The sequence below is a fragment of the Stegostoma tigrinum genome, chromosome 5, assembly GCF_030684315.1.
Source record: "Stegostoma tigrinum isolate sSteTig4 chromosome 5, sSteTig4.hap1, whole genome shotgun sequence".
Classification (NCBI taxonomy): domain Eukaryota; kingdom Metazoa; phylum Chordata; class Chondrichthyes; order Orectolobiformes; family Stegostomatidae; genus Stegostoma; species Stegostoma tigrinum.
The window spans coordinates 107,522,876-107,536,021 of record NC_081358.1 but is presented as its reverse complement, the minus strand read 5'-3'; positions in this window follow the sequence as shown (position 1 = coordinate 107,536,021).

Genomic DNA, 13,146 nt, shown 5'->3' with positions numbered 1-13,146 from the left:
CTTTTGTGTAAATGGATTGCAGAGGCAACTGAAGTTGGAGATAATGACTGAAGATTGGCTGTGAAACATGAACTGTTATGCTTCAGCACCTTCAGCAGAGAAGGGAAGGAAATTTGAACAAAGGAAATGCAGAGATGTTGATGGGTCTCCTTTCTAGTGTATGTATGATGTCAGAGCATTTTCTTTTGTATTTGATCAATGTATTCTGGAATTGAAGTTTGTTGAATCTGCAGGGGTGTCAACAAAGGAAATCAGAGGCTATGAGGTAAAGTGCACCATCTACTCATTTCTACCCTCTCTTTGTTGCATGTCACACCTACACACTCCCACACATCCAGCAGTAGGTTCAGAAGGTCCCATGAATCTTACACATTATGACAGCAAACTATTTTATGTAAGCTTGATTGTCTCTCCTCCAGACTACAGCAGATGCACACAGAACACATATTTATTCGCAAATTCCCTAATATTTAATTTGTGCCTTTTTGATTTTGAGATTCCATAGCCTCCATCAAGCTTTGATCTATTTTACATATTTTTCAATAAGAAACAAATTGAGTGTAACACAGAATTATTAATAATTATGAACAATTGTTCTGACTTAATGAATTAGCAAGGATATGTGGCAATTATTGTAATGGCTCCTTTGAGGGGAACAGTGCCACATCTCTGTGGTCACTAGTTCATATCAACACTCATATGCAGGCATATGGATTTAAGATTTCAATAATATTCTCAGTGTTTAGCTAACTCTTAGTGAGTCATTCCCCACTCATATTTTTAAATAGTTGCCTTATCTTGGAAGAGAATGAGGAGAAGAAGCAGAATTTTCAGTTTGCTAGGCAGGCTCGTAGTGCCCCCTATTGATGGAACTGTGTTGTAGTAAATGACTGTGTTGTCGGAGTGTTATGTGATTGTGTTGCTCACATTTTGCGTATTTATGCAAAATTTAATAGCGTAATGGTACATTGTAATTGACAGCACTACAATATTTTTGTTATATCAGTGGAAAAAGTTACTTTACAAAATATTTTCGAATATAATGTGGTTTATGTTGTTAAAATTAATGTTCAGTAAATAGTGAAACATCTACTGATTTTATAATCATACATTTGAGGGTGGTATAGTGGTTCAGTGGCTAGCATTGCTGTTGCACAGCAACAGGGACCTGGGTTCAATTCTAACCTTAGGCAGTTGTCTGTGTGGAGTTGACATGTTCTCCCTGTGTCTCTGTGTGTTTTCATTGGGCGCTTAGGTTTCCTCCCACAGTGTAGACTTGAACAGGTCAGGTGGATTAGCCATTCTAAATTGCCCATTGCACACGTTAGGTGGACTAGTCATGGGAGATGTAGGGTTGTGGTGTGGGTTTGAAGGGGAGGTGAGGACTTGATGGGCTGAATGGTCTGCTTCCACATTTCAGGGATTCTTTGAAATCCCTGTGACTGACTTTCATGCTGTTTGCAGTTTAACAGAAAAGTCACGTTTTTCACTAAAGAAAATGCATTATATAGCAGAGGCTGGGGCTATTTAAAAGTAAGTTTTCTTCCAACTATTTTTATTATATTTCCCAATGATGATAACTTTCATATTTATGTATTATGAAATCCCAAGGTGCTTCATAGAGATGGAAACCAAAAGATACACATGGAACAATAGCAAGACATACTATAAAATTTGTGACAAAATAACAACACTTGCAAGTTCCTCCCCAAGATGCTCACCGTCTTGACTTGGAATTATGTCATGACTTCTTCAGTGTTGGAAGATAAATGAACATTAGCCATTCCCACAGAAAAATTATGTCTTATTTGAAAAGTGGCAACTCTGAAAGTACAGCCCTCAGAAGATGGCAGCCTGAATGATGTTAACCATTCAGTACAACTCTACACCAATCTTTTTATTTTTTACTTGTTCACTGGGTGTAGGTGCTGCTAGCTATGGTCCTGCATTCCTTGACCACCCTCAATCGCCCCAAAGAAGATGACTGTGAGCCAACTTCTTCAACCATTGCAGCTCCTGGGGCTGGGCAGGCAAACTCACAGTGCTGATAAGACAGGGGTAAGTTCCAGGAATCTGACACAGTGGTGGAACAGAAATGGTAATATATTTTGAACTGAGGGTTGTGTGTAGTTTAGAGATGAAACTGTGGGTGGTGATATCACCTAAGATAAAAGGAAATCAATGAACGGTTACACTTGAGAAGGATTGGTAGATGTCACAAATAAATTACACACCCATCTATTAGCATCTTTCTATCTGTAAGATAATGGAAAGAAGTTGCCACAAGATACAAGCGCAACATATGAAGCCGCCAAGTAGTGGTGTAAGTTCACAAAGTGTGGGCATGGAAGAGCACAGGAGGTCAAGCAGCATGAAGTTGTTGTTTTTGCCATTGATGCCTTTTGAGAAGCGTCTGTAGCTACTAGCCATTGTTGTATTATTGCCAGCCCGCACAAGTTGCTGCAATTCTTTTCCCAGCTGGTGATAAGCAGTGCAATAGCTAATGTTTAGAGCCTTCATGTCATGCATGCTAGCACCAGTGAAGTAGAAACTTTGTCCCTCCACTGCTATGGTACCATCTTGAGTATACCACCAACTTCCATCCTGCAGATATGTCCAATCCATTACTGATAATGGGAACTGCAGAAGCTGGAGAATCCAAGAGAACAAAGTGTGGAGCTGGATGAACACGGCAGGCCAAGCAGCATCTCAGGAGCACAAAAGCTGACGTCTCGGGCTTAGACCCTTCATCGGAGCTTTGTTGTCTCCAAACCATTCCTGCTGCCTCTCTTTCGTTATTGCCAACAAACGTGTTAGCACTGCCTTTGAGAGCTCTGCACATTTGTAACTTTGTCCTAGCAGGATATATCAATGATATAGACAAACACTGAAGGTGAAAATAAACTTTAAAACAGAAATACATTGCAAGTTGATAAGCATATGAAACAGTTATGTGAACCTTGCTCAGATTTTGTTTCTTTCTAAGTCTTTTCCGTTCGTTATATGCCAGGGAATTCCAATACCTTCAATTTCAGACACATCATGCATTATAAAGGATAACAAGGTGTAGAGCTGGATGAACACAGCAGGCCAAGAGGCACCAGAGGAGCAGGAAGGCTGAAGTTTCGGGCCTAGACCCTTCTTCAGAAATTATAAGGCAATATAGGGCTTTCCTAGGACAGGCATAACACAGGGAGGGTCAAGGAAACAATGCATTCACTGCTCACAATGTAGTCTCCACTACACCGGAGAAACAAAGCATAGACTGGGTGACCGCTCACAGAACAATTGAATTCTGTTTGCAAAAAAGAACCTGAACTCCTGTTGTCCACCACTTCAACACAGCACCATGTTCCCTGGCCAACATTTCTGTCACAGGTTTGCTATAGTGCTCCAGCGGAGCTCAGCACAAGCTGGAAGAACAGCACCTAATTTCCTGCTTGGGACCCTGCAGCCTGCTGAACTCACGCACTCCAAACTCCAAATTTTCCCCCACAGAACATGCAGTCCTCCGCTCCCTCCACTCCAATCCCAAACTCGCCATAAAACCCACAGACAAGGGAGGCGCAGTTATAGTTTGGCACACTGACATCTACATCACCGAGGCCAGGCGCCAACTCTCTGACACCTCCTCCTACCGCCCCCTTGATCATGACCCCACCCCCGACTACCAAACCATTATATCCCAAACCATCCACAACCGCATCACCTCAGGTGACCTCCCACCCGCAGCCTCTAACCTCATTACTCCCCAACCCCGCACTGCCCACTTCTATCTCCTTCCCAAAATCTACAAATCTGGCTGCCCTGATCAACCCATTGTCTCCGCCTGCTCCTGCCCTACCGAACTTATCTCCATCTATCTCAACTCCATTTTCTCCCCCTTAGTCCAGGAACTCCCTACCTACGTCCATGATGCCACCCACGCCCTCCACCTCTTCCAGGACTTCCAATTCCCCAGTCCCCAACATCTCATCTTTATCATGGACATCCAGTCCTTGTACACCTGCATTCCCCATACAAATGGCCTAAAGGCCCTCCGCTTCTTCCCTTCCCGCAGGCCCGACCAGTCCCTCTCCACTGACACCCTCATCCGCTTAGCTGAAATCGTCCTCACGCTCAACAACTTTGCTTTCAATTCCTCCCACTTCCTACAGACAAAGGGGGTGGTCATGGGTACCCGCATGGGCCCAAGCTATGCCTACCTCTTTGTAGGTTACCTACCTGGCCCTAAACCCGACCTCTTCCTCCGTTACATTGAGCTCGAACAGCTCATGACTTCACCAACACCATCCACCCCAACCTTATGTTCACCTGGACCATCTCTAATACCTCTCTCTCCTTCCTGGACCTCTCTATCTCCATCTCCAGCAACCACTGATGTCCATTTCAAGCTCACCAACTTCCACAGCTAACTAGAATACACCTCCTCCCACCCACCTTCCTGCAAAAGTGCCATCCTCTATTCCCAATTCCTTTGCTTCCACCGTATATGCTCCCAGGATGAGGCATTCCACTCCTGTACATCTCAGATGTCCTCATTTTTCAAGGACACAACTTTACCCTCTCAGTGGTCGAGAACGCCCTCAACTATGTCTCCCGCATTTCCCACAACTCATCCCTCACACTCCCTGCCCGCAATACCAACCAAAGGAGAATCCCCCTCGTCCTCATGTACCACCCCACCAACCTCTGGATCCAACGCATCATCCTCCCCCACTTTCACCATCTGCAATCCGACTCCACCACCAAAGACATTTTTCCCTGCCCACCCTTTCCGAAGGGACCACTCTCTCCGTGACTCCCTTGCCCACTCCACACTCCCCTCCAGCCCCACCTCACCCAGCACTTTTCCCTGCAACCACAGTAAGTGCTACACCTACCTCTACAGCTCCCACCTCACCCCCATCCCAGGCCCCAAGAAGACTTTCCACATCAAGCAGATTGTCAACTGTACATCTGCTAATGTGGCACACTGCATCCACCGTTCCCGTTGTGGCCTCCTCTATATCTGGGAAACCAAGCGAAGGCTTGGGGACCACTTTGCAGAACACTTATGCTCGGTTCACACTAAACAACTGCACCTGCCAGTCGCGAACCATTTCAACTCCCCCTCCCATTCCGCAGATGACATGTCCATCCTGGGCCTCCTGCAGTGCCACAACAATGCCACCCGAAGGTTGCAGGAACAGCACCACATATTCCGCTTGGGAACGCTGCAGCCCAATGGTATCAATGTAGACTTCACAAGCTGCAAAATCTCCCCACCCACTACCGCATCCCAAAACCAGCCCAGTTCGTCCCTGCCTCCATAACCTGTCCTTGCCCCCACCTATCCCCTCCTCCCACCTGAAGACACACCCCCATTTCCTTCCTTTTAACCTCATCCCGCCCCCTTGACCTGTCCATCCTCCCTGGACTGACCTATCTCCCCACCTACACACACCTTTACTGGCTCCATCCCCACCTCTGTGACCTGTCTGCCTCCTCTCCACCTATCTTCTCCTCTACCCATCTTTGATCTGCCTCCCCCTCTCTCCCTATTTATTTCAGAACCACCTTCCCCTCCCCCTTTTCTGAAGAAGGGCCTAGGCCCAAAGCTTCAGCCTTCCTGCTCTGCTGATGCTGCTTGGCCTGCTGTGTTCATCCAGCTCTACACCTTGTTATCCCACTCAAGTGGACTGCTTTGTGCTGGACGGTGTGAAGCTTTTTGAGTGTTGTTGGAGATGCGATCAACTAGGCAAGGGGGATGTATTCTATCGTACTCCCAACTTGTGCCTTGTAGATGGTGGACAGGCTTCAGGAAATGGCCTACTGATTCTGACCTGTTCTTGTAGTCACCTCATCCAAGAGATACAGTTACCTTATAATCCAACAAGGAAGCTCAAAACTAATGAATGTATTATCATTTGTTGAGCTTCTGGCTCCACCTCTGAGGTTTCAGACAACACATTGTAAATCAGTGAACAGATGGCATAGCAGTTAACAATATTTTAATTTAGGATGTGTTTGGTTATGAGTTAATAAATTAAAATGTTTCTAAATTTGGGCTACTATGAGGCACAGTCAAATACCAGTGTGAGAATTCAGATGCTTAAAATGTTTTTGTGGCTAAAGGGTGAAAACAAGGAATCAAATTCTCAGTAAACACAAAGTGCAATCCTCATTCATCAGCTCTTTAATTATGGTGACACACAATATTTTACTGCATGTAGCCTTATTAGGGAGCAAAAAAGAGGGGCCGATATAATTAATAATGAACAATTTGATTATTTGTGTCTTGTTGGCCTCCAGTAGTAGGTGTAATTTTTTTCTCCCAAATACAGGCTAATAGAGTTTTCAAAACTGATGTTTTAAGAAAGTCATTTTGTTTTAAAATCACGTATGTGTGTGACAAGTACACAAATGGCTCACACTAACTCCTATAATCCACCATCTATGTGGCTTTAAAACTCTAGAAGGGATCAGTGAGTTGAATCTTTATCACAATTGATTACCATAATGCTTCTAGCTAATGCTTGAGATTTCCATTCCGTTCCTGTGAGTGTTCTGTTTAGTGGCAGTTCAGAAACGGGACAGGCATTCCAACACACTTTGAGTGAAACAATTAGAATGGAGTCCAGTGCTTGAGTGACAGTAAATGGAAGAACAGGAATACTTTTATCAGAGAAACAGTAAGGCTTTGTGAAGAGGTGAAACTTTGCAGTATTCAACTAGCCATACAGAACAACTATGCATTGCATTCACATGTATTTTTCCCATAATCTAAAAATGGTTAGCTGATTCACAACTATTAAAAAGACAACAGAGCAAAAACTTTTGAAATGCAAGTCTTTTTGAGATTAAGCATTTTAAATTCATAGATTAACTTGGATTGGATTGCTTTTTTAAGTATTACTGAGTGTTTTTATTTCAAATATTTCAGATAAAAGTTGCAAATGGATTTGAGGTTGAGCTACTTCAAATACAAATAAATAGATTATTCCAACAAGCAAAATATCCTATCATCAATAGATAATTCCTAAGTTTTAAATTCTAACTCAGAGACAAAGAGCTTGGCTCTTTAAGCAATGTTTAACCTTTTCTGCAAATGTCACACAATATATGCAGAATCAAATTGTTCTGATTTTAACCCGACTGTCTTCCTGCAATCTTTGTTTTAAGCATGTTCTTCTCTGAAAGACATCGGTCAGGCACTTGCTTCTTAACATGTTTTGCACACTAAAAGTAGGAGCAATCCAACTCGGTGAAATAATGCACCAACACTTTACTTCTGATCATCAGTGCAATGATAGAAAGTGTCATTATTTGTGCTATCAAGCTGCATTTGCTCAGTAAGAGCCTGCCCATTGATGATCATTTTTGGGTTCTATTAGGGCATCTGAGCTCCTGATCTCATTACAACCTTGGTTCAAACATAGACAATAGAGCAAATTCCAGAGGCGATGTTTGAGTTATTGCCCTTGACATCAAGGCCATTTTTAACAGAATGTGTCATCAAGCACCTCTAGAAAAACTGGACACAATGTGCATAAGGAGGAAATCTTTTTGCTGGTTGGAGTTATACCTGCCACAAAGGAAGATGGTTGTGGTTGTTGGACATTAGTCATCTCAAAGCCAGGAAAACTGCAAGAGCTCCTTAGGTTAGTGTCCTTGGCTCAACTGTCTTCAGTCACTTCAATGACTTCCCACCGTCATAACATCAGAGATAAAGATGTTTGCAGACGATTGCAAAATGTTCAGCACCATTTGGGCTCACAGATACCGAAGCAATCCATGCCCAAATGCAACAAGACCTGGTCAAATCCAGGCTTGGGCAGACAGGGTTGCAAGTAATATTTATGCCTCCACAAATACCATGAAATAACCATCCCTAACAAGAGCGAGTCCAACCCCTTGACGTTCAGCATCACCGTTGTCACTGAATTTTATTTTATTTCCTTATTTTGTCCACTGGATTTTGCTTGCTAGGCTAACACTTATTTCCCATCCTTTGGTAAACATGAAAGCATAGAAACTAGGCGCAAGAGTTCACCCTTTGGCCCTCAATACTGATCCAGGATCCAATATGATCATGGCTGGCCCTCTGTCGAAATGCCATGTTCCAGCTATCTCCCTGTGCACCTTGATGCTTTTGAAATTTTGCAATGTATCTGCCCCTTTCTCAAATATATTCAGCAACATGGCATCCACAGGCTGCTGTGGAGGAATTTACATATGCTGATCATTCTCTGTGTGAAGAAATCTTTATCCATCTCAGTTCTAAATGGTCCACTCTGTATCCCTGAGGATATGACCACTGATTCTAGTTTCACCAACTCCTGGCTCTAGATTTTCGAACCAGGGAAAACATCATCCCTGCATACATACTGTCAAATTTATAAATTTTGATCAGATCCCCACTCATTCTTCAAAAGTCTCAGGAATACATAACCAGTCAAACCAATCTTGTCTCATATAGTAGTCTTGTCAGCCATGGTATCAACCTAGAGAGTTTCTGCTGCACTCCCTCAATGGCAGGTAGATACCTTTTTAGGTAACTGGGCCACACAATATTCCAGGTGCAGTCTCAGTAAGCCATTATACAACTGCAGTAAGACATCTCAACTTCTAAACTCAAATCCTCTTGCAATGAAAGCCAACATATCGGTTGCCCTTGTAAAGATAATATTGAGTTGTTTTCTTCAACTGTGGCATTATATTTGATGTAAGTGAACCCACAGTCTCATTGGGAAGTGAGTGAACCTCTCATTGTCAACATTATGGAGATTACTATTGATCAGAAACTAAACTGGGCCAGCCAAGAGTGGATCAGAGCTCAAAATCTAGCAGTAAATAAGTCACCCTCTAGTGTCCTAAAATCTGTCTACTATCCACAAGGCACAAGTCTGAAGCCTAATGAAAGACTCCCCACCTATGTGGATGAGTGTAGCTCTAACAATTGTCAAAAAACTTGACATCATCCAGAATATGGCAGCTTACTTAATTTGTGCCATATCCAGAATTATTTGCCTCTCCCACCACTGATACACAGTAGCAGCAGAGTGTATTATATACAAGATGCACTGCAGAAATTCACCCAGGCTCCAGAGGCATAAACTTCCAAACCCATGATCACTGTTACCTCGTAAGACAAGGGAGCAGATACATGACAACCTGGAAGGTCCCCTCCAAGGAACTCACCATCCTAACCTGGAAAGTCATTGTCATTCCTACATTGTAACTTGGTCAAAATTTAGAATGGCTTTGTGGGTCGACCTACAGCACATGGACTGCTGTGGCTAAAGAAGGCAGATCGCTACCACATTCTCAAGGGCAGCTTGGAATGTGCAATAACTGCTGACCCAGCCAGCAATGCACATATCCCATCAATGAATAAAAACAAAAAAAAGTTCAAGCTCTGAAAATCTCATTTCTGTTGTTTTCATAGCAGTTTTGAATTTTTTTGTGCAGAATAATTCAAGAATAATCTCAACACAGACATTCAAGAACACAATAGGCTGTAATTTGCAACTTTAAACAGCGGTGTGACTATCAAGGCAATGAGTTGTGGACAGGAGAAGAATTAGGAGTCGAGACCAAAGGCATGGTTAAAGAGGACAGCTTTGAAAGAACAAAGGAAGAGGGCAGGAAGTAAATGTTTGGAGAGAGCATTCTGGAGTATGAAGACATTGCTCTTGAAGGCTCTGATACTGAAGGTAGAGTAGAGAGAAATATAGAAATTAAAAGGTTGGAGTCAAGATTTTGATGGCTGACAAAGTAAGTAGAGAATTAAACAAATTGCAAGTGGGGGTTAGGGCTTGGACAAATTTGAATATATGGAAGAACATTTGGAAACAAATATACTATGGGATAGATCTTTATTGGGTTGGTGAAGACTACAGTAATAAAAGAGTGCACAATTACAACATTTAAAAGGCACCGGGATGGGTATATGGAAAGAAAGGGTTTAGACATATATGGGCCAAATGCTGGCAAATGGGACTAGGTCAGGTTGAGATGCCTTGTTGGCATGTATGTTGTTGTATGACTCTATGACTCTATAATTGGGTTGCAGTTGGTGAATCTGTTGATATTGGAGTTCGGGATGTGTTACAATTCATCGCAGTTCATGAAGCCAAGATGGGACAATTGAATAAATGGAATCTGATGAAAATAGAAGTGTGGATCAGTCATATTTGGAATGACATGAAGCGTGGTAAGGGTTTCAACAAGGAGTTTAAATGTCACTATGAACTACAGACAGAAATGGAGAAGAAAATTTTCCATGTGGATTAGGCAATATACGAACTGAGGTATCCTTTGCGGAAATTGAATTCTGTTAATTAATGGAGAAATTCAACTGGCACTTCAAATTTACATTTTCTTAAAAATTAAAAATATCAACTTTGAAGTATAAAGTTACAAACGTTGTTTCAAAGGTCACTGGCTGGCGATTTTTATGATAGAGATTCAACATTTTTCAGAATAACATGTATTGGAGCCCGCACAAAACACATCCATCAGGGACACAACATAGGGGATTCCTTTTGAAATAAATGCATACCTGTTCAATTTTAATACAGTTCAGTTAGCTTTTGAGTGAAAGTGTTGTTGTTGCTTCCCTTTAGATTCTTGTCATCTTATTACCTAGCCTGCACAAAGGAATGGAATATATCAGCACCTTATCATGAGAAAACATTTTATGATTCCTTGATTTATTTTGCTAATCTTGTAACATATCACTCAAAAGAGGAACTATAGATTTATTGTTACTTCCTGCAAGTAGCCTCATTGATCTATTTACAATTGATCTCAATTGGAATTATCATTTTTACCCTTTGTTTTGTTGCATCAAAATTACAAGCACGGCTCATTCCCCCTACATGGTGCTGAGTGACAGATTTATACCTTGTTCATTTTGCAGAGGTGTCAACAGTGAACTAATTGCAAGTATAACATCTGAGTTCTGAGTCATATATCCATGGGAACTAGAAAAGAAGAGTCAGCTGCAATGTTCAAGATACATAGTAGCAACAGAACAAGTAGAGACTAAGCCCTGTGTAAAAAAGGTCCCTAATATTCAAGATAACTTTCACTGCCACCAAGAATGCAGGCTTTGGGGTGCCTGGTTTCTATTGTGATTTTTTTTTATCATTATCTGATATAAATGTCATTATTTACCCAGCAGAGTTTTACAAATAGTTGTGATTTTTTGGAGTGGGAGGCTAGGTAAATACTATGTCTATTAACATATAGAACATAGAACATTACAGCACAGTACAGGCCCTTCGGCCCTCGATGTTGTGCCGACCTGTCATACCGATCCCTAATTCCACCCTAATCTGGCTCTGGCCTATCATGTATACCTCATCTTCCCTTCCTACTACTGAAAGTTTAGCACACCTTCAGTCTTCTAATCTTTAGATAGGTCTCAGGCATTCTGGAATTCATAGCAAAGAGGTGTGTGCCCACAACTCAAAAGCCTCCGTGCCAGGTCTGGGCAGAGACTGGAGAATATATATTCAACCATCAGCATAGCTCGGGGCTTTGAATGCATTAGCTTCTCCATTGCTAATATGGCCAACCTTGTGGAGATCTATTTGCATCAATATTCTGAGAGCATACAGGACCTGTATATTGACGTAAACAGAATATATGTCACTTTCTGGACATGGATCTGGCAGTTTTTATTGGTGTAAAGATATATGGGATGGATGTTGGCTCTGAATCAGCTGGCAGTTACCTCTACTGATCAGGTGTGTTGTAAAAGAGCTAGGCAAGTTGTAGATAGTATGGAAGTGGGCACAAATTTAAAAGCTGTGGTGTAATTGGTTCAGAGTGAGGACAGTATTAAAAAACTTTATGACCCAATTGCTTTGAAACTGAAGAAACATGTAAAATTTGTTGTATGCTGCATCTTCAAAGATTGTAATGACTGAGCCATCACTTGATACCACTTAAACCGAAATAGATTGTTTGGGGTCAGCTTTGAAAGGTTCAAGATTTTTACTTTCTATTTGATCCAAAATGACCCTTCCTTCAGACTTCAAATTTAAAACATTCCTGGCTAAAGCAGCCCAGCTGAGTGGCCACGTTATCCAACACATTAAATACAAACTCCAATCACTTACAGGTGGCAACAGTGTGTACCATCAAAAAAAATAATTGTTGCTAATTGCTGGGGATTCTTCAACAGCATCTTGCAAACTGTTACCCTACAACCTGGGAAGACAAGGGCATCAGATGCATGGGAATACCAGCACCTGCAAGTTCCACTTCAAAAAACACGTCATTCTGACTCGAAACTTTGGTTAGTCTATTATCACTCTTTCTTCCACTGCTGCTGTGGCAAATATCTACGCCAGATGGAATGCATGAAAGTGACTCAGCAATGCCATCTTAAGAGTATTAGAGGCGGATAATGAATAGAGGCAATACCAAGCTGCATGGAGCATGAAGAGGATGCAGTATGGTTTTGACAAGTGGACTGAGTTGTAAGATGTAAGCTGATGAGATATAAATGTGAGGTTATCCACTTCAGTTGCAAAAACAGGAAGGTAGATTTTATCTGAATGGCAATAAATTGGGAGAAGGGCAGGTGCAGTGAGATCCAATTATCTTTGTACACTGGTTGCTGAAAGTAAACATGCAGGTGCAGCAGAAAGAAGGATGTTGACCTTCATAGTGAGAGGATTCTAATACAGGAGCAGAGATGTCATGTTTGAATTTTACAGAGTCTGGGTGAGACCACAGCTGGAGTATTGTGCACAGTTTTGGACTCTTTACAAGATAAAGGATGTCCTGACTATAGAATGTGTACAATAAAGGTTTACCAGACTGTTTTTTGGGATGCCAGAATTGACACATGAAGAGATAATGGATTTATGAAGACGGTATTCACAGGAGTTTAGAAGAATGGTGAGGGGTGGAATCTCATAGAAACCTTTGAAATTCTAACAGGACCAGACACAAATACCGGAAGAATGTTCCTGATGAATGGGGAGTCCAGAAATAGAGGCCACAGTCTTAGGATATGTGGTAGGCCATTTAGGACTAAGAGGAGGGTTTTTTTTTCACTCAGAAGGTGGAAGCCTGAGGAATTTTCTGCCACAGAAAGCAGTTGAGGCTAAAACATTGAATGTTTTCAAGGTAAGTTAATTACAG